The following is a 23016-nucleotide window of genomic DNA, read 5'->3' on the forward strand; positions in this document are numbered from 1 at the left end:
ATTAACAGGAAAAAATATGCATATGTGTATGTACAAGTGTGTTTACGTATACATCTATCTATCTATCCTCTATCCCCTGTCTTCTAATTGTGGTAAATCCCGTAAGGTGGGGAATGGGATAGTCTGAAGAAATATGCTGCTGGATATGTTGGGTAAGCAAATTTAATTGCACTCAGATGCATTGGATATAAGTGAATCACTCAAATGAGTTATTTAATATTATATAGAAACAAATTAAAAATTTATGTAGTTGAAAATAATAGGTAGTTAAAATAATTTTTGTTGTTTGTTGTTTTTGTGTCTTTTTTTGTTTATATATACTATGGTGTGAATGTTTATGTCTCCCAAAATCACATTATGAAATCTAACTCTGGAAGTGATAGTATTAAAACATAGGGGCCATTGGGAGGTGATTAGGTCATAAGTGGGATTACAGTCCTTTTAAAGGAGACCCCAGAGAGTTCTCTTGATTCATTCATCATGTACGTTTACAGTGAGAAGATAGCCATCTATGAGGAAGTGGGCTCTCCCTGGATCTGCCCATTCCTTAATCTTGAACTTCTCAGTTCTAGAACTGTGAGAAATAAATTCCTGTTCTTTATAAGCTATTCAGTCTATATCATGTCCGTTCTAGCAGCCTGCATGCAGAAGGACACTATGACCTAAAACGAGAGCAATAAATATAAAGTTTCAGTAAAGTCAGTTGGTACAATGTTTTTTTTACTTAGAGAAGACATGCTGCTTCATGTTAAACCTTGATATTGTATATGTTTCTTAAAGGGCCACTTCTTACTCCTTTGTGTGTTTTCCACAAAGTCCAGGATGATGCCTTACATAAAGGTAATATTTTATAAATACTGTTGGAAATATATACTTCTCTAAAATCTTATTTTGCCTACAGATTACTTGGATCCACTTTGCCTTGTGTAGAATATTTGAAATATATTAAGAACAGAATGTCTCTCTAAATAACATTTAGAATCATCATTAGTTTATGACTCCTGACTCATTTGTTTATGCAGTGATACTTACTGCAAGCACACTGAAGTTTGTAATATAATTTTTGAATTAATCACCAAGCTAGTTTATTTTAACTTATGAAAAAATAATTTCTCATGTTGGTTTAATTCTGCTCTTATGTTATGGTCATGACATTTTCATTAAAATAAAGTAGAAAATAGAAGTAAATAATAAATGAAAAATAAAAAATAATAAATAAAAAAATAAAAGTAAAACTATTGTGAAATGTTAAACTTTTCTTACTTATTTTGTTTTGCTTTCCCTCTACCATACTGGCAAAGCTGTATTTTGCAGATAGATACAATTTTCTAGTTGCTATGTTTGTTACTTTTGCTAAAATTTTCAAAATATAAGAAGTTGAATAGTCATGGATTGTTGATTAAACTCCTTACCTACACATATAAAAATAAAACAATGATGGTGACCTGGGTATTTCTAAAATTGTATTCTGTTTTTCCATATTATGTTTTACAATGTAATTAATAAAGATTCTGCATATATTAACACCCATCCCTTCTATCTCATCTGTATGTCCATTACAGAGCATGTATGATTTCTATTCATTGCTATGTTTTGGTGAAGAGACTGTCTGAAGTAGTCCTATATTTATGCAGGTAGATCTTAAGCTACGGTGCTCTTTTTTATTTGCTTGTTCCTGATCAGTATGTCTGAAAGATGGTAACTATTGCATCAGGTATGACGATTCAAAAATATTATTGGTGCCTGATACACTGTGATGAAATAGGTAAGTCGATTCATAATTTGTTAATTAAATTAGAAAAAAATTCCTTTGGATTTGTCCTTTATTAAGAGTTATTTTTTTTTTAACGAATTCCTTGGGATGTCTTTTGTGTAATATATATCACATGCCTCAACCTTTAAATTTGAATGTTGAAAAGAGTTATCAGAATGAGCCTAGAAAATATTGTTATGAAATATTTGTGTTCTGTTATATTATGTTAATTTAGGAAATAATGGTAGTTATTTTTATTAGCATTTCCTACTTTCCACATGCCCTTACAGATGAGATATCATGTTTTTCCTACTCTTTTTATCGTGGTTGTTATATTCTTCATGATCAATAACAATCAGTGAAAATTCATAACATTAATTTTCTTTGGGAAAATGATGTTTTAGGAAGAATCCATGACCAAAAATTTTAGCTGTTCTTCTTCCAGGAGATGAGACTATCAATGTTCCCGAAATTTCAAGAAATAGAACTTATTAATTGTGTTGGTTGATGTTTATTGTCTCTGAACTTAGACGTGCATAATTCAATTTAAAATTTATTTTGGGGGCGCCTGGGTGGCTCAGTGGGTTAAAGCCTCTGCCTTCGGCTCAGGTCATGATCCCAGGGTCCTGGGATCGAGCGCCGCATCGGACTCTCTGCCTAGCAGGGAGCCTGCTTCCTCTTCCCTCTCTCTCTGCCTGCCTCTCTGCCTACTTGTGATCTCAGTCTGTCAAATAAAATAAATAAAATCTCAAAAAAAATGGAGTGGACCTTAGAGGGGTGCTTATCTGAAATTGAGGAACATTATAAAAAAAATAAAAAATAAAATTTATTTTGAATTGAAAACAAGATCTTACTGAAGTTTCGGCATCCCACTTTATATCAGGCCTCCAGTACATTCTAATTTATTTATAGAAAATATCATAAACATGAATGTCACTTTTCCTATTGCATTTATACTGAAACTGCAATGACTCAAAGACGTCAGATCTGAAAAGCACTACCTTTCTATAATTTCTGTTTCCTAGAAGGAATGGATATACCATTTTAGCACAATTATCCAACAGTATTCAAAACCACCATGAATTTTAAAACATAGTTATTACACCCTAAAAATCAAGTATGAAAATGTATAAACAACCAAATCTCTATCTGTAAATGAAATACTCCCACACAGATGGGTTTTAAAACTTTCTAACTTAAGGAATTTGATAGCACAGACTCAGGGTAGTAGTTTCAGTGCCTACAGTATACTTTCAGGGAGAGAGTAATGTAGCCTCTGAGTCACTTTCTGCCTAGAGATGACCTAATAGTGGTTCTGGCATTGTTTGTTTGTTTTTGAAAATACGTTCCTGGGCGTCATTCAGAAAATGCAGAGTTTGGCAATCTATATAAATTAAGGATGATCTTTTTGAATGTTTGTCTTTCACTACATCAAATTAACATAATTGGACAGAAATTCCACTAAATTAAGCATTGTTAGGAAACGTGTAAATTGGAGCTGCTCAAATTAGTTGCTCTTTGAACTATGTGCTGTTGGTTCAGGATTAGATAAGGAGTTTGAAGGAAAACCTAAATCATTGCTTCCTTTTTTGAGAGAGTCTTAGCATATTTTCTTAAAACTAGCTGAAATAAACAATGTGTTTAGTCGCAAAGTGATTTGCATTTTTGCACAAACTCCCTATCTCCTTGAGAATTATAACAAATATTTCATGAAACATCATTGATCTTTACTTTTTACACTGCTGTAAAGTACATTCAGAGTTGCCAGTTAAAAGTGTTAGTGTTGAGATGAAATGTCATGCATTTTTCTTCACTTTCATGCAAATGAACACAGTAATTTATTAAGACACAATGAGGAAAAAAAAATTGACAATGAGTTCCAGATTTTAAAAATCACTTGCCATTCAATTCAAATTGTGAGTTTGATCAGTTACCGAACACTTTATAATGCACCCCCGGTAATTTTACAGAGATTATTTTTTTCTTACCAATTCTTGATTATTCTGTCTTGCAATGCAGAGAAAGCTAACTAATTTAAAATAAACTTCTGTTAATTTTGATTGTTATAAACTTAAAATTGATTAATTTCCATATACAGAGTTTAAAATGTTCACAATTTACATTAAATATACATTCTGTGTATAGCTTGGAAAAATTATACTGAAAATTGAAATTAAAATGATGTTGTATATAGCTGCAAGAAGCCGCCTGTCCCATTTCATCTTACTATATAAGTTGTGTCAGGTAATTTATAAAATCCCTACTGCATAACAAGTCTATTTTTTGTTGGAATGGGTAGTAATGTTTCTTCTTATTTCTAAATAAGAGTTGGTCTATGAGTGCATCTGCAACTGTATTTTTCCTAAGTGGCTTCATGGTCTTGAACTGAGAAAGCTCAGAACATTAAGCATCAAAATAATATATTTTGACATAATTAGACATCAAGGAAATGCAATTAAAATGACACTGAGATATCACTACACACTTACCAGAATGGCTAAAATAAAATATAATGACAACACCAAAAGAAAAAAAAAATACACAATGGCAAGTTGTACCATCACTTAACCATCTCAGACTAGTGTAGTGTTAAATTTGTTTTTCTATGCAATGTTTTGGGTCACTTACCACCTTTCAAGGTTATAAAGTGCTACCATTTTACTTAAAACTGTGAAATTTGGTCAGACTTAAATTTCAATTTATGTTAAAACATTCTGTAAACTGTGTTAAACCTTGACATTTGTTCCCTCTGTTCAGTGAATAACACCATATCATATTCTGAAAAATACGCTAATTTTCATTTTGAAAAATATCCCTTTTTCCTCTTATGGTAATTATAAATATGAATTAATAGTAGAATTTGATATGGTTCCATATGACCATAAATACTTTATTGTATATTATCAAATTTAATAATGAATATAATGTACTTCTTTGGACAATTTTTAAAGACCAGTCTACTCTTAAAACAAAAAAATGGAGACGCACTTCTTTAGTTCACACAAATTTCATTTTATTATATATAACCTCAGATAAATTTCAACAAATCATAATTTATTAAAATTATGTCTACTTAAAAATCTCATAGAAGAGTAAAACCATCAAAAATAAAAATACACACACACAACACACACACATCACCCATGTATTGGCAAATCACAATTGCTGTAACAATACATTAGGCATTCCACTGTTAAGGGCTATCAAAATTTCCATCAGTGACAAAAAGATTTGTATCCAAATGGACTGATTTTCCAGAATCCAAGAAAAAGTCTCCTAGGGTTTATTTAAAGATAAATATTTGAACAAATACTTCTTAAATTTAGGAAATTCAGAACATACGACTAAAGAATATTTGCAGTGCAGACTATATTCAATCCTTCCTTCAAAATGTGCCTTTGAGTACATAATTCTGTTTTCTCTCTCTAAATTGAGCTGTCCTCCAAGGAAGTGTTCTAAAATGTGTGTCTCTGTGTGATAAATGTTCTAAGACCTAACATGCTTCATTGTATTTTTACTGTGCTCTCAAATTTAATCAATAATTTGGCTTGATGTATAATATCTAGTTTCAAATATCTTTGCCATCTATACAAACACCCAGCTGTCTCCTTTATATGCTATTACTATTGAGAATTCTGCTGTCAGTATTATTCTTGTACATTTTAGGTGATCTGTTCTTCTCTTGGGCATCATTTGTGCTCTTCTCTGTTTTTGATATTCTTAAAACTCACCATAAAGTATATGAGTGGTTTTGTGTGTGTGTGGTTTTTGTTTTGTTTTGTTTCTGATTTCTCATGTTTGGCGTCATTTTAAGTCTGGTATCTTTTTCTTTAATTCTCCAAAATTTATCTCAGTACTTATTTAAATATTTTCTTTATTTTTTTTTCTCTTCTGCTGCATTTGGGCAGAAGTCATTAATTTGTTTGTTTGTTTGTTTTTCCCAACTCATTTATTCCTTTTACAGCTATATTCATCTTAGTCTCCATTTATCGTATTCTTTATTTCAACAATTTTCACTTAATTTATATTCACAGTATAGTATCTTTTCTTTGTATATGTAAATCATTATTTTATCATATACTTTTAAGCTATTTTTTAAAATAATTTATTTATTTATTTGACAGTGAGAGATCACAAGTAGGCAGAGAGGCGGGCAGAGAGAGAGGAAGGGAAGCAGGCTACCTGCTGAGCAGAAAGCCCGATGTGGGGCTTGATCCCAGGACCCTGAGATCATGACCTGAACCGAAGGCAGCGGCTTAACCCACTGAGCCACCCAGGCGCCCCTTTTAAGCTATTTTTTAAAAGTACAGTCATTCTTTTTTTTTAAGATTTTCTTTCTTTATTTATTTGACAGAGAGAGATTACAAGTAGATGGAGGGCAGGCAGAGAGAGAGAGATATAGAGAGAGAGAGAAGCTGACTCCCTGCTGAGCAGAGAGCCTGATGCAGGACTTGATCCCAGGACCCTGAGATCATGACCTGAGCTGAAGGCAGTGGCTTAATCCACTGTGCCACCTAGGCGCCCCTAAGCTATTTTTTAAATTCCTGTTCCAATAACACTTGGATCGCCATATAAAGTTAACCACATCATCTTTTTTAGGTAAGTGATTGTACTTTTTATGTGCATAGTTATTTTGCTCCATGAGTTCAGCAACTCTTAGGATCATCAAATCTCTGTAAAGTCTGGGTATGCTAGGATTTTCTAAGCAACAATAAAATACATTGAAACCTGGTAGCTTAATTATGATAAGGTTTTCTTTCTCAATCATTCACAATAGTATTACATTCTGAGTAGCTTCCTTCTATTTGGCAGCTATAGTGTTTGGAAAACTTGAATTGTGATATCACTGTGATAATGTGAATTAGTCAGGGTTTTTCAGAGAATCGGGAAGAGAAAAAAAGGAAGATATTCTCCAGGGCCAACTCTAGAAGTGACTATTAAAACATCTGTCCAAATTCAATTGAACAAAACTCAGAAATGCCATCTCCAGTGAAATACAAAGAAGATTATATATATAGTTCTGGGCACACACATCTCATTTGACCCAATGATGTACATCAATGAAAGACTGAAGGCCAATCACCACTCCATGGGAGAATTTAAAAATAAATTTACTAATGAGGCCAAGAATTCAGAATCACAAATACTTCAGAACTAATAATAACTGCCTTCACTTGATGTTATTCTATAAGATAAATCCTACGATCAAGTTTCAATTTTAAATTCTTACAATTTTAAATTCTTAAATCCTTATGAAGAAGCATCATTTGGAGGGAGCAGTTTTCATAATTTATCATCCATCAGCCTTTTTTTAAGATTTTATTTATTTATTGGACACACACAGAGACAGAGAGAGATCACAAGTAAGCAGAGAGGCAGGCAAGCAGGGAGGGAAGCAGGCTTCCTTTTGAGCAGAGCCCGATGTGGGGCTGGATCCCAGGACCCAGAGACCATGACTTGAGATGAAGGCAGAGGCTTAACCCACCACCCACGTGATGAGAGAGCCACTCAGGTGCCCCTCATCCATCAGTCTTAATTGATTGGAGGAAAATGTGTGAAGGAATAATGCCTTAGGGATCTAATCTCTCTAAAGAATTTTCAAGTCTTTACCCCTTCAAGGTTTTTGTACAGTTCTGATAGCCTCTAAACATCCAGCTGATTTCTACAGTGACAGGCCTATCAAAACCTGTCTTCAAACTAGGAATAGAGCTTTAAAAATACCAGTCAAGTGCAACTTTGAGTCTTTTAAGGAACTTATCATCATTTCTTTGTTTTTGGTTAATATCTGAAATAGTTCCATATTACACTTGCATAATTTCTCCAGAGCTGACTTTGAAGGAGGCATTCAGTTCCAGCTAGTTCCATATTTTGGCAAGAACTATAATTCTATATAAAAAAAAAAACATATCTTAGGGCACCTGGGTGGCTCAGTGGGTTAAAATCTCTGCCTTCGGCTCAGGTCATAATTCCAGGTTCCTGGGATTGAGTCCCACAGTGGGCTCTCTTCTCAGCAGGGAGCCTGCTTCCATTCCTCTCTCTCTGGATGCCTCTCTGCCTTCCTGTGATCTATGTCAATTAAATAAATAAAATTTTTAAAAAAACATATTTTATACCAGTTATTCATGTTTATTAACTAAGATATCACAATACAAATAATACAAACAGTTGCTCTTTATTAATACCTTCAACTAAGATCAAAAAATATGTCATATTTTCTCCAAAAATTTTATATCATCTGATAGGTCAGATATATATAAAATTACATTTAAAGTTTTAAAATTATCAGCAAATATTTTCATTTAAATGCATATTTGAAAAAAAATCTACTTTTCCAAACATGACTTTTTATCCTATTTATTTTTTAATTTTGTCAACAACTGATAAAATATTTAGCGAGACTATAAATGTTAGATCGAAAAAAATGATTAATACATGTAGGTACAAATTATTATGTTCCATTAAAAATGATTTAGTTTTTGATGAACATCTGTTTGGTAATATGTTGTATCCAGATATAGTAAATTAATGATATATATAAAATTACAGGAAATGACCTTCCGTTCCATTATGAGTAGAGCTTTTAAAATGCTCTTTGTCACAACCTGTCATCTTGTCATTATGTAGCATTATGTAGCATTTAAAAAATGTATACTCTTTACTTCGAAGTCTTTTAGAAATCTAAAATATGACTTTCTATGGTTTGTGTTTCCATATTCCTTTATTGCCAGTATGAACAAATCCACATGCTTTGATTCAAAGGTAATAAATTCCTCTTATTTGGAATAATGATGTTTATTTTTGTTCTCTCACCCTTTGCAGGTGGTTTCATTTTAGCACACTTCAGAGTTATAATTTCATGCTTATTAATAACATTTATTATGATCTACATAGATGAATGAAACTTTTATTTTATTAAGTTGACAAAAATCTATTATTCTTAAAAATGTATTTCCTTTGAAGGGTTATTTTAGAGCGTTCAGAGAGGATCTAGAAGTGTGGTATTATGCAATTTTTAAGTAGGTATGAAATGGTTATTTATATGATTGTTTCTTTAAGACTTACGTATATAGTCCATTATAGGCTATAAAATATTTTGAAATTAAATTTAAAGTATGTTTTACATAGTTTATTTTTTGGAAAAAATATTGAAATGACTTATGAAATTCAGTAAATGCTCAACATTAATTTATTTTGAAATTTACCAGTTGTCTACTGAACCTATTATATTGCAGATATTACTTCAGACTACACTGGTAAATGAAATACTTGGCTTTATAGAACTTTTATTTTAATGGGTGAGACAATTAAAAGCTATAAACCTTAATAAAAATTGCATAGTGCATTCAAAAATGATGAGTACAATGGGGAAAAATAAAAATTCGATCAGGGTGAGAAAAATCAAGGTTGCTAGGCAGGGGATGGGGAGCTAAAATTTTTAATAGGAAGATCAGGGTTGTTACAATGAAGCTGACAATTGAACAAAGGTATGGAAAGGTGATGAATTTGCCCAGAACTATCAGCAATAAGGTCACTCCAGACAAAGGAATTGGCTATCTTGAAGGCCATAAGTTTGGATCATGCCTGGCATATCTGAGGAATAGCAAGGAGGCCACTGTGTGTGACTGAAGAGTAGCAGGTAAATCGGTCACCGAGGTTAAATGAGTGGCTAGATCATGTGAAAGCTTAGAAGTCATTGTAAAACTCTGGCTTTTATATTTGGAAACTTACTGTGTGATAGAATTTCTGCTAATAACTGAGAGTTCAAATGTCCATAAAATTTCAAGGATTCTTATTCTAGTAAGACAGAATAAAGAAAAAGAGTTCATATTTTCACATGGTGTAACAAATGCTCGGAGATCCAAGTGTAGGAAGCTATGGGAGCACAGAAGAAGGCACTAAAATCACACCAAAATATTTGATGACTGTGACTATATATAAATTTGTATTTTCTAGATTTTTTATAGTCATGGAATCACACAGTATATACTATTCATTGCCTGGCTTTTCTTTTCTCAGCATCATTACTTTGAGGATCTCCAATTGTAAATAGTTCATTTTGATGTTGAATAGTAATCTCTTTAATGAATAGATCATAATTTGTCTTTTCTCTATTGATGGACATTGATGAACAACATTTCCACTGTTTTCAATTCTAAAAGCTGCTATGAAATTCATATACAAGTCCTTGTATGAACATAGGGTTTGTTTCTCTTGGTTAAATGCCTAGAAGTAAAATGGCTATTTGTGTAACTGCAACATATTTTGCATTTAAAAAAATTTTCAAACTATTTTCCAAAGTGGTGGTATCATGATATATGCCAACAACAGTTTAGATTTTTTGTTGCTTCCCAATCTAGCTCAGACGAAGTACAATTAGCCTTTATAATTTTAGCCATTCTAATAGATATGTAAGCATGTCTCATTATGATTTTAATTTGTATTTCTTTAATGTCTAAATGTTGAGAAATTTGTCATGTGCTTATAAGCCATCCATATCCTTTTGGGGACATGTCTCTTCAATAATTTTCTTCACATGTAAAATTGGATACTCTGTTTGGTTATTAGTAAGGTTTTTTATTTTTATTCATTTTTTAATAATCAGAGTAGATGTCCATTATCAGATATAGAATTTGCAAATCCCTTCTCCATCTTTACAGTTTCTCAATGGAGCTTTGATAGCTGTGTCTTTCAAGAAATATGCTACTTCTTTCCTGGTACACGGAGGTATGACTAGAACATTATCAATGTTGACCTTTGCAAAGAAAATCATGGCTTAAGATATATGTAGTCTGTGGTTGTTGGGAGTGTTCTGTAATATCAAGCATATCTAGTTAGTTGATAATTTTGTTCAAGTCTTACATATCTTACCAATTTGATGACCATTTGTCTATATAATCTTAAAATGAGGGTGTTGAAATTTTTTTCCATTTCTCTTCTAAGGTGGAAGTTATGATTTTTGTTCTTAGTATTTCCCTATATATCCCCAAATCTGTTATTAAGTATTAAAAGTCAAGAATTATTATACTCTCTGATGAATTCATCCTTTTACTCTTCTGTAATTTTGACTTGATCTTTATGTCTGATAATGAAATTTGCTTTAAAATCACTTTTCATTATCTTGCTATAACCACCAAAGTTATATTGTGATTAGTGTTAATATAGCATATTTTTTCTTTTACTTTTTAAAGCACTTCTATATTTAATCTTGACAAAGAAACAAAACAGCTTTTTAACTCTGGAAGCATCTTTCTAAATTAACTTTTTTTTAAAATGAAGCAGTAGCAATTTTTGTTAAGGGACCTAAACTGAAAGTAGGTTTAGAAATTTATTTATTTATTTATTTATTTAGTAAAAGATTTTATTTTGTTTATTGACAGCGAGAGAGAGAGAGAGAGAGAGAAGAAGCACACAAGAACGGGGAATCACGTGCACAGGGAGAAGAAGAAGCAAGCTCCTTGTGGTGCAAGTAGTCCCATGCAGGGCTGGATCCCTGTACACTGGAATCATGACCTCAGCCAAAGGCAAACATCTGCTTAAAAAACTGAGTCATCCAGGCACCCCTAGAAAATTTTAAAAAAAGACCTTTTAAAAACATTTTGTTTCTTTCTTGTATTTGTTTTAATATTTTATTTATTTGACAGACAGAGAGACAGGAAGAGGAACTATAAGCAGGGCAGAGGGAAAAGGAGAAGCAGGTTTCCTACTGAGCAGAGAGCCTGATGTGGGGCTCCATCCTAGTATCCTGGGATCATGACCTGAAAAGAAGGGACACTTATGGAGGAAGCCACCCAGACACCTCTTTTCTTTGTTTTTAATATATGGCAACTGATGCTTCCCAGCCACGAGGAGCATATTACCCATTGATTAAATCTTTGATAACAACCTATTTTAAAAGGTGTGTAAATATATACTTACTCAGATTTATACACTTTGTGTTTTCTTCATAGTTTGGGGCTGGACCCCATGGTCACAACACTGCTTCCAGTCTTTGCCTTCCCATCTTTTGATACCAGGTATTTGGTCAGCAAAGCAAATTAGTATCAATATTAATAAGCCCTTGGCACCATATCTCTGGAGCAGGGGTTGCTCTTAGCCAAGGCCCAGAGCAGTTGACCTCCCCTCGCTAGTGCTATAGCCGCAAGGACTAGGTCCCTGCCACCAGAACTCAGTCTTACATGTTATGCTAAGCAGACAAAACCAAAACAGGAAAGCTCCAACAGCTTTCACTGGCATGCCTCATCTCCAACTCCCTTGACGTCCAGGCAGTACCAGATGACAGGGAGGGGTCTTGGTCCAACATATGGGAGGGAAGGAAGTAGCCACGAGCAAGTACCTGCCTCTCTGTTCCTTTCTTTCATGAGCAGGTTGTAAGGAGGAGGAAGAGGAAGGGGAAGAGAGGTGAACTTCAAGGGGTGAAGGCCTCAGGTAGGCAGCTGGCTCCTGCCAGTAGGAAAGGGACAAAGGAGAAGGCAGTGAGTCTTTCATGGAGGGTGGGGGGTAAGGGTTACAGCTTATGATGGAATCTGGACAGGAGTAATAGGGATACTAGTCATTTGAGTCCACCATTGGCAAGCTGGGCTGGGTGTCAGGGCAGATAGGCCTCCCTGGGCAACGGCACATGAGAGAAGGTGGAATTCTTCTCTGAGGAGCAGGTGGAGCTTTGGGTGTTGGGAAAGCATAGACAGTATTGTTCCAGGGCCAAGGACAGGTCCGGTACTCTTGGTTGGAGGTCAAGGCCACAGTATGATCCAAGTCTTCTACCAGCAGCTTGAAGGTACCACATGCGAGCCACCCCTCATTATTGTGTATAACTCTCTGGTGCACTTATTGCTTATCCATCAAATGACTACTTCAGCAGCTTGAAAACCACCTCCACAGGCACTCCAGGATATGGGAGGCTTCCAGAGTGAAAATTTTGCACAGGATCACCCCACATGACCAGAAGTCACTCTGGTGGATGTAGATCTGGTCAAACATGGCCTTAGGGACCATCCACTTCACAGGCAGTCCACTGTTGGTTGTCTTTTTATAGTAACTGATGTGGTGATATCTCTGGCAAGGCTGAAGTCTGAGATCTTCATCATGTTGTCCTTTGTCACCAGCACTTCCCTGGTGGCCAGGTCTTGGTGTATGCACTTCTTGGAGGCAAGGTTCTCCATGCCTCAGGCTACCTGGTAGGCACAGGATACCAGATCCTTGGAGGAGAGTTGCTCTGCTGCATTGAGGCTGATATTGTAACAGTACTCCAGGTCAGGAGGCCCCTGGGCCTGCAGGTACTCCTGTATGTTGTCTTTGGAGGCATATTCCATGAGAGTGTACGAAGGGCCGTCCTGTGTGCAGGACCCAGCAGGTGGATGGTGTCCTTGTGTGTCCAATCATCTTCATCATCTCCATTTCTAAGATTAGGTTTGACCGGTCTTTCTCTGTTGCATCTGACTTCAACATCTTCAAAAACACTTTAGTCAAATGGTTGGATTTGTCTTTGTCCAGCCCAATGGCCTCCTCCAACACCACCTGCCCAAAGTAGGCCTGTCTTAGGGGTCTGCCTAAACTGCCTACAACCAGCCTGCCTCAAGGCAGTTATGAACTCTAGATTATCCTCAAAAACATTAAACCACACGCTAAAAATTCTCTTCACTAGGTCTCTGTCGCAGGTCTAATTTTCTTATCTTTCATCATTTATCTTTTTCCTAATTCTTATTTTCAGTATAGTTTATTTTGCTTCCAGGTGTATCCCCTGGTTTCTGTATGCTGTTTCATAGGTAAGAATTATCCTGTCCTAAAATTATTTCTTGAGCATTCATTACATCTCTCAGTTAAAATGGGTTCTTTTAAGGTATTGATTCATTTGAGTTTTCTCAAAATGGGAAGAATTTTCAAAATGGTGTTTTCCTCAAGGTTCAGAGTATGTCTTAGCCTCATCTTTACTCTTGTTGAAATTCACTTTTCAAATTCTTGTCCCTCTTTTTATCTTTTTAAATTAAAATGTTTTATTTTTACTATTTTTTTATTTGAGTATAGTTGATATTCAGTGTTACATTGGTTTCAGGTTTTTAATATCTCCATACATTATTCTATGATCACTACAAATATAGCCACCATCTGTCACCATATAACACTATTATAATATCATTGACTATATTCTCTACACTGTCCCATACCTCTTTTTAAAATCTCAGATTTATATGTTTTCTGTTATTCCAATTTTCGACCATCATTTTACTTGGTTACTTTAATAAAATATGCCTGATTAGACACTCTTTGCTGAACACCATAGCATTTGATTTATTGTAGTCTTCTTCTTTTTTTTTAATTAACCTATAATGTATTATTAGCCCCAGGGGTACAGGTCTGTGAATCGCCAGGTTTATGCACTTCACAGCACTCACCACAGCACATACCCTCCCCAATGTTCATAACCCCACCACCCTCTCCCTACCCTCCCCCCCCCCGGCAAATCTCAGTTTGTTTTGTGAGATTAAGAGTCTCTTATGGTTTATCTCCCTCCGATCCCATCTTGTTTCATTTACTCTTTTCCTGTCCCCAAAACCCCCCACATTGCACCTCCATTACCTCATATCAGGGAGATCATATGATAGTGTCTTTCTCTGGTTGACTTATTTTGCTAAGCATAATACCCTGTTCCTTCCATGTCAACGCAAATGGCAAGATTTCATTTCTTTTGATGGCTGCATAGTATTCCATCGTGTATATATATATACACGATGGAATACTATATATGCCTGATATATATGATATATGTATATATATATATGTGTATATACATATACCATTCATTTGTTGATGGACATCTAGGTTCTTTCCATAATTTGGCTATTGTGGATATTACTGCTATAAACATTTGGTGCACGTGCCCCTTTGGATCATATAGCAGTCTTCTTTACCTCTATCAGAACCCCAGGAATCTTTATTTATTTATTTACTCACATAAACAGATGATCCAACACAACGTTTTTTGATGTTCAAATGTATTATAATGTCGTACCGCTTAACACTATGCTTACTGCTCTCTTTCACTGTCTGACTAAATCCTCATCATCACTATGCCATTTAATGAGAAAGAACATTTAAACTCAGAGTTCTCTCCATATCAGGGATTGAAGACTCCACCCTTCTGTTTGTGCAGGTAAAATAAATGTTGATATTGTCTGTCCTGCACATACCCCATCCTGTTCACCAGAATATTCACCATCAAAATATATACAAAATGAAAACCATACCTCACCACTTCTATTACCACCCAGCATGCTAAAAACACCATCATATGTTCCTGAATTATTGACTTGATTGTTAACCCCACTTCCACACATACTGCACTCCTTTCTCCCTGCAAATTTATTTTGGTACAGCAATTTAACCTAAAAATCAAGTCAGATGATTCTATTCTGCTGTTGAAAGTCTTTTGGTATTTTCCCCTTTCATATTAAATAAAAACTGAAGGCGTTTCAATGTACTAGAAGGTCATACATCAATACGTTCTTCCTCTCTCCACCACTATGAACTCCTCATTGGCCTCCTTGCTTTTCCTCAAAAGTAACAGACAAGCTGTTCACACAAAGTCTATATACTTACTTTCTCTGCCTAGAGCAATCTTTTCCTTTAATATTTGTAGAACACTCTCCTTCACTTCCTGGGTCTTTGTGCAAATAACATCTCATAAATGAGATATAAACACCCAACACAAAATAAAATTAACTTTCATCCCAGAATTCTCAATTTGTATTTGAGAATTGTATTTCTTTGTAACACTTATCACCATGAACCATCAATCATTATTCTATTACTGGTTTATTTTCTTATTTGAGACAGAGAGAGAGAGAATTGGGAGGGTGCGAAGAGGAAGAAGAAAACACCCCACTGCCTAGAAAGCCTGCTGGGGAGTTACATCCCAGGACCCTGTGATCATGACCCAAGCCAAAGGCAGTCACTCAATGGACTGAGCCACCGAGGTGCTCCTCTATTATTGGATTATTTCACTATTATATTTCAAAAGAATGTAAGCTCTTTGTGGTCAGGTATTTTATATGTTTTATTAATTGAAGTATTCTCAGAAAGGTAGCTGGCAGATTGTAAGGGCTCACTAAACTGTATTTTGTTGTTATTATTGGGCTCCTTTATGGGCTTTACCTCATACGCTAGAAGTCTATCCTTCAGATGTAAGCCATAAGAATAGAGCCCTGCTGCCTGTTAAAATGTGTAAAAAGCCTGTATTAAGTGGGTATTTTAAAAGCTAAATGAATGGCTTAATAGTTGTATATCGGGGGAAAGGGAACATATTTTCCACGGTTTAGAATGGAGTTCTTTTATAGAGTTCTTGTACAAGTCTACACTATTGAACGATAATGGGCAGTTGTACATTACAATTATACAAACACTTTGGTAATTTATATCCTTTTTTTGTAATTCATGACTGGATCATTTAATTCCTTAGGAACATTATAGCATTTCAACTTTTCATGTTCTCTAAACTTATTGGGGTTGCTACCTTTTTTATTCAAATGGAGAAATAGTCATGATTTAATCTAAATAAAGTGTTACTGATTGTGTAGTTTTCTAGGAATGGGTCGCACATGCTTGTTTAAAAGTTTTGTTAAATTCTCAAGTCTGTCACTGATAAAAGCCTTTTGTAGATTAGAACTTGATCAAAACGGAAAAGTTATGTAACACCAGTTGTTATACTATCTTTGTTTCCATCTTGCATTGTAATAACACCCATCTTAACTCTATTTAAGACAAATCATTGCCAGATGGATTTCTGGCATTGATTGCATGATATGAAATCTAGTATAACTAAAAGTTTTTGGTTTTAGTAGCATATAAATCAATTTAGAAAAATATATGTATTTGAATATAAGATAAAGTTTTAAATTATTTGGCAATAGTAAACTAAACTTTTTTTTTTTGTAAATTTTTATTTTCTCAAATTTCATTGAGCTCTTTTGCAATAAGAAACAAGCTACAAAAAATTAAGGTTTATTTACCCCAATTCAAAATTATTAGGAATATAATCATAGAGGTTGAAGTATTTAAAATATTGAACCCAAAATATTTTATTAGGTAAATTCATGAATGCTGAGCATTCACTGTTAAAATATACTAATACTATTGATAGACTGGTAGAAGCCTAAAATCAAATATTTATTAAATATTTATATCCATATCTTTTCATGGCTTGGTAATTCATTTCTCTAGCATTAAATAATATTCCATTGTTTGCATGTACTACACTTTATTTGACCTTTCACATATGGAAGGATATCTTGGTTGCTTCCAAGCTTTTGTCAGGTATGAATCAAACTACTATAGACATTTTTGTGGGTTTAGATTTCATCTTCTTTGGATGAATACCAAGAACTGCTACTGCTGAATCATCTGGCTAGAAAATGTTTAGTTTTGTAAGAAACTGCCAAGTTGTTTTCCATTCTTTATTCTTAATAGACATGGAAGAACATTCCTGTTGCTCCACATCCTCACCAACATTTCGTGTTCTGTTGTCAGTGCTCTGGATTCTGGGTATGTACTGGTGTCTCCTTTTTGTTTTAATTTGCATTTTCCTGATGACATATGATGTGAAGCATCTTTTTATATGCTTATTTGCCATCTGTAATATTTTCTTTTGTGAGGTATCTGCTAAGGTCTTTGGCTCATTTTTAATCAGGTTTTTCCCCCATTGTTGAGTTTTAAGGGGTCTTTGTGTATTTTTGATTAACAGTCCTTTGCCAGATGTGTATTTTGCAAATTTTTTCTCATAGTCTGTGCTTTGCCTTTTCATTCTCTTGGCATTGTGTTTCACAGAGTTGACATTTTTAAATTCAGTGCTTGTGCTTTTGTAGCTAAAGTTATTGCCAAAACCAAGGTGATTTAAATTTTCTTCTATATTACCTTCTACATGTTTCATGTTTAGGTTTATAATCCAATCTGAGTTAATTTTTGTGAAGAGTGTATGATATCTGCATGGATTTATTTTATTTTATTATTTTATTTTATTTTATTTTATTTTATATTTTTACTCCAGAACCATTTGTTTAAAAGATTGTATTTTGCTCTCTTGTATTACTTTTGCTTTTATATTAAATATAAAATATAATTGATAATATATATTCTGTTGCTTTAATCTAGACTTTCTGTGGTATTACAATATCTTGCTTACAATTATCGTTATGGGAAACTTTTTTTTTTAAGATTTTATTTATTTATTTGACAGAGAGAGAGATCACAAATAGGCAGAGAGACAGACAGAGAGAGAGATGAGGAGAAGCAGGCTCCCTGCTGAGCAGAGAGCCCGATTCAGGACTCGATCCCAGACCCCTGGGATCATGACCTGAGCCGAAAGCAGAGGCTTAACCCACTGAGCCACCCAGGTGCCCCATCATTATGGTAAACGTTGAAGTCAGTCCTCAGTCTTTGTTCTCCTTCAACACTATGTTGACTATTGTGAGTCTTTGCCTCTCCATATAAACTTTAAAATAAGTTTGTTAATATTAAAAAAAAAGAACTTGCTGGAATGCATTAATTGTATAGATAAACTTGGAAACCAGTGACCTCTTGAGCTTAGCAGGAGATAGACCATGGACATCAGTTGTCACTGTGGTGCCTCTGGCAGAACCTACTGCAAATCCCTAGGCAAAATGAGACCTCAAGGATCTGAGAGAATGTCTAGGAAGTACTTGATACATCCCTTGGGTATGGTTTATTGAAGTGTCCATGTCTGATAGCTGGGGAATCTAGATAAGGGAGGGAAAATTAGTTATGATAAAACATATCAACAAACATCAATAAATTTTGTAAAACTAATTGTCATGGCTCATATACAATATGACCAACAGAGGGACCGTCAGAAGGAAAGCATCAGTTATGTTTATTGTGAAATATTTATTCAAAATAAAGAAATGTGAGGGGAAGACACAATGAGAAAATTACCATTTTTAAAATGGTTAAACTTCTTACAAAATGGAATAGGTTTTATATTCTAAGTAGTATATTGAAAAGTAAAACATTAGGGCGCCTGGGTGGCTCAGTGGTTTGGGCTGCTGCCTTCGGGTCGGGTCATGATCTCAGGGTCCTGGGATTGAGCCGCGCATCAGGCTCTCTGCTCCGCAGGGAGCCTGCTTCCCTCTCTCTCTCTCTCTCTCTGCCTGCCTCTCTGCCTACTTGTGATCTCTGTCTGTCAAATAAATAAATAAAATCTTTAAAAAAGAAAAGAAATGTAAAACATTAAAAAATAAAATTTTAATTAAAAAATTATGTAATTAAAAAAAAAGTTTAAAAATAGCAGAACCATTTTTCCTCTAACTGGAAAATACATTGTATATATATCTATCAAAAATCACTTGATATGGGTCGCCTGTGTGGCTCAGTGGGCTAAAGCCTCTGCCTTCAGCTCAGGTCATGATCCCAGGATCCTTGGAGCGAGTTCCACAGCGGGCTCTCAGCTCAGCAGGGAGGCTGCTTCCTCCTCTCTCTCTCTCTCTCTGCCTGACTCTGCCTACTTGTGATCTCTGTTAAATAAATACATAAAATCTTTTATAAAAAATTTTTTTAAAAATAACTTGTCATGTCTGGAATCAGGAGCATATGGAAAAAAATAATATCTGAGGACAATACTTCTGCCATGTTTTGTGCCTTGTTAATATTTTTAAACAGTCAGGCAACTTTTAGCTTTATTGAAATACCTGCTAAGATACCAGCAGTGCCTTTTGGAGCCCTATGACTATAAAGATTAATTGCAAATATTCAAAATGTTTACTATGGTGTCACTATTTAGGGCCACCACCAAGTATGTTTCAGAAGTAAGCATAACTGTTACTCTTCCATAAGGCAAAAGGGCATATTTTCAGGAGTTCCATCTGCTGTACCAGGAGGTGAATCAAGTAATGGTTTTTGTCTATAAAATAATTCACTTTTCCATCTAACATTCCTCATTCCACATTATAATAATAAAAACTAGGAGGAGACTAAAACAAACAAACAACTACAACTACAAAAACCAGCTTTTCCTTCAGTGGAAAAGTAAATATAACCTTATGAGTAGCCTAAAATTTATTTTTAAATATTTTTAAGATAAACGTTTTTGTTAGAAAACCATATATTTTATATTACTAAGAAATAACAGGCAATGTTTTATTAACTTCTAAAAAGTCTAGTTACTTCTATTTATCTATTAACTCATCTCTTTACAAAGTAGAACATGATCACACCTATTGTATCTACCCAAGTTTGTATGCTTTGGTTATTTTATGTTTGCTATTTCCTTGCTTAATTTTTACAATATTTGATACACAATAGTACCTTTAAGTCCTTCTATGGTTTCACAGAATTTGTTTGAACTTCATAAAAATGTACCATACTTTTTGCACTGACCTTGTTTTACTTCTCTATTAGCTTTCCAAGATTTATTCACTTTAGAGTGTGTATTTTATTTTTATTCCTCCATAATGCTATGTTTACAAATTTGTATTTATCTGAACTTTTAAAAATATCTTAATTATATACCATTTCTCATCTCACGTAACACTCATGTTACTTCTACACTTATCAGATATTATGTAACTGAAAACCACAACTCAGCAACAATAGAACACCATTTTTCAAAATTAAATGGCTTACCAGAGTTCTTTAATTCTATCCTTTATTTGTATTAGATGACCCTTTATTCTGGTATTTGGCATTGTTCATATGGAGAAAAGCTTATAAGTTGATATTCCATAAATAGAAGGATTTATTATGATTGATTAATTATTTTCATTTAGAATGCATAGAATATGGTTGATTTAATATTTCTTTCTTACTCTCTGCCTGGAACATAGTGCTATCTATGTAATAGCCACTAAAATATTAAGTTAATTACCTAGACTTTAAACTGCATATTAATAGGAATAACATACAGAACTCTTCTCAGATTGGGACAGCTGGGTGGCTCAGTCAGTTAAACGCCTGAGCCTTTAGCTCAGGTCATGATCTTAGGGTCCTGGGACTCAGTTCTGCACCAGATTCCCTGCTTAGCCGGGAGTTTGCTTCTCCCTCCCCCTGCTGCTCCCCCTGCTTGTGCTCTCTCTCACTCTCTCTCTTACAAATAAATAAAATTATAAAAATGAATTCTTCTCAGATAGCTAATATAGAATATCGTTTTTGTATTCATCAAAGGGAAAGTGCCATATAATAATGAAATTCAGACTACTTCAAATTCATTTTTTAACCAGTAAGAAAGTACTGGAAACAAGCCAAAAATGTCTTCAATGAATTAAAGAAATAGATTGATTTTCAATATCTTAATGCTTCTAAAATAATTTGCAAGATTTTTATACTAGATATCAGTATTATTATTATTATTGCTAATATCTCTATTATAAATAATTCACAAGGGCATCTTTCTGGCAAAAGACAAAGAGCTGGCTACTAGTAGAAAAAGTACGTTTGACTCTGTCAGTCACAGTTGTAAAGGGATTTGAGAAAATAAGGCAAAGCACTGAAATTATGTGTAAAAACTTTAAATATTATAGACACATTTACTTAATTTCTAATACTGTTGTTGCTTATAATTAAATAAGATGTTTTCCATGAACCACGCATTACAGCAAATATATTGTTTATACAGATTAAATTTTCACCAAAAGGGATGCCTGGGTGGCTCAGTTGGTTAAGCAGCTGCCTTTGGCTCAGGTCATGATCCCAGCGTCCTGGGATCGAGTCCCGCATCGGGCTCCTTGCTCGGCCGGGAGCCTGCTTCTCCCTCTGCCTCTGCCTGCCATTTTGTCTGCCTGTGCTTGCTCTCTCGCCCACTCTCTCTGATAAAGAAATAAAATCTTAAAATAAATAAATAAATTTTCATCAAAAAATTGTAAGTGTATTTTATTGTAGGATCATGATAAGCATTTTGCAGATGAGAAAAGTGAAATTTAGAAAAGTATGTCTCTTCAAATCCCTCATACAATATCTGGCCTAGATAGAAGGATATACTATCACAATTGGGGAAGACAATTGAGATTACTTAAAATGATAAACTTTACTGTATAGGGTTTTTTAAAAGTTTGCCACAAATTCAGATTCTTTTAAAATATATATCTATTTTGTGTAAAGAGAATGCACTGAGAAGTAAAAAGAAAGTGATATATCAGTGCTACCAACTAATGGCTATAATATCATCACCTTATTTATGAACAATGAAACAGTGTGCAATATTTAAATAAATTTAAATAAATTCCTATTTATTTTATATATTTATAAATTTAAATAAATTCCTATTTATTTATTATTCAAGAAGTTCCTCTAACAAACAGTATGTTTTGAAGGTTGCTAGCAGGAGAGTGTTGTAATACATGGAAGTAATCAGAAAATGGGATCTAAAAGTCTGCTTTCAAGGGCGCCTGGGTGGCTCAGTGGGTTAAAATTCTGCTTTCAAGAAGCTATAACAGTAAGTACTGAGCATTAGCTATTATATGCTATGGATGAATAACTGAAATCTACATTTGAAACTAATGGTACACTATATGTTAACTAATTGAATTTTAAAAAGTTAATTTAAAAAAACACTATTTTATAAAACAATATTCCCAACAGACTCTTTTGCTTTAAAATACTCACTTTGTAATGAGAGTCATTACTTTGTCTAGCCAATTCTTACATCACTGTTTATCCCTTCCCTGCTTTATCCCTTCCCAGTATCAATAAAGGCTCACTTGGGTTACCTAGAAGGCATAAGAAAGCTTGTAATAGATCTGGCTGTTTTTCACCAGCAATTTGACCACCATGTGCACAGGGAAGTCTATTGATAAAGGCTTTATTGCAATAAGTTGCAAATACATGGATGATTTTGAATTCTCTTTCTTGAGGTCTTGTTTCATGACAATAAGTTTAGGGTGGCTTATTGGAATGGATGTTATTAACATATCTTCATAGTTATAAGTACATGGAATTGTAAAATAGATGAATGAATGTGGCATTACTGACAACTGTCCTCATTTTGAAATCAAATTACAGTGTACTAAGATGAGGAAGCAAAGCAGATTTGGGATTATGAGTGAAATAATTTAAAAAAGTCTTAGGGGTATGATCAGACTATTGGGTAATTCAGTAGAAAAATGTCAACTGATTGAGATTCTGTGTTCCCTGATTTCAGAGAGAAGTTAGGATATATAAGTAACACGAGGAGACTAGGAAGCCAAACATAAGTGATAATTTTGTGCCAGGGTGTGTATACATCTGTTTATCTTCTTGCTTTACCACTAAGGTTGCTCCTAGAGGAG

General features: G+C 34.2%; 1 long non-coding RNA gene across 1 annotated transcript in view; it reads left to right on the forward strand.

Moving 5' to 3' along the window:
* Positions 1 to 785: 785 nt before the first annotated feature.
* LOC309857048 overlaps positions 786 to 23016 on the forward strand; it is a 229979-nt gene continuing 207748 nt past the window's right edge. Inside the window, exon 1 of the long non-coding RNA XR_014307451.1 lies at positions 786 to 840. This is a non-coding gene — a long non-coding RNA (uncharacterized lncRNA). The remainder of the gene's footprint in view (positions 841 to 23016) is intronic.

Source organism: Mustela nivalis, assembly GCF_964662115.1.
Source record: "Mustela nivalis genome assembly, contig: HAP1_SCAFFOLD_280, whole genome shotgun sequence".
Taxonomy (NCBI): domain Eukaryota; kingdom Metazoa; phylum Chordata; class Mammalia; order Carnivora; family Mustelidae; genus Mustela; species Mustela nivalis.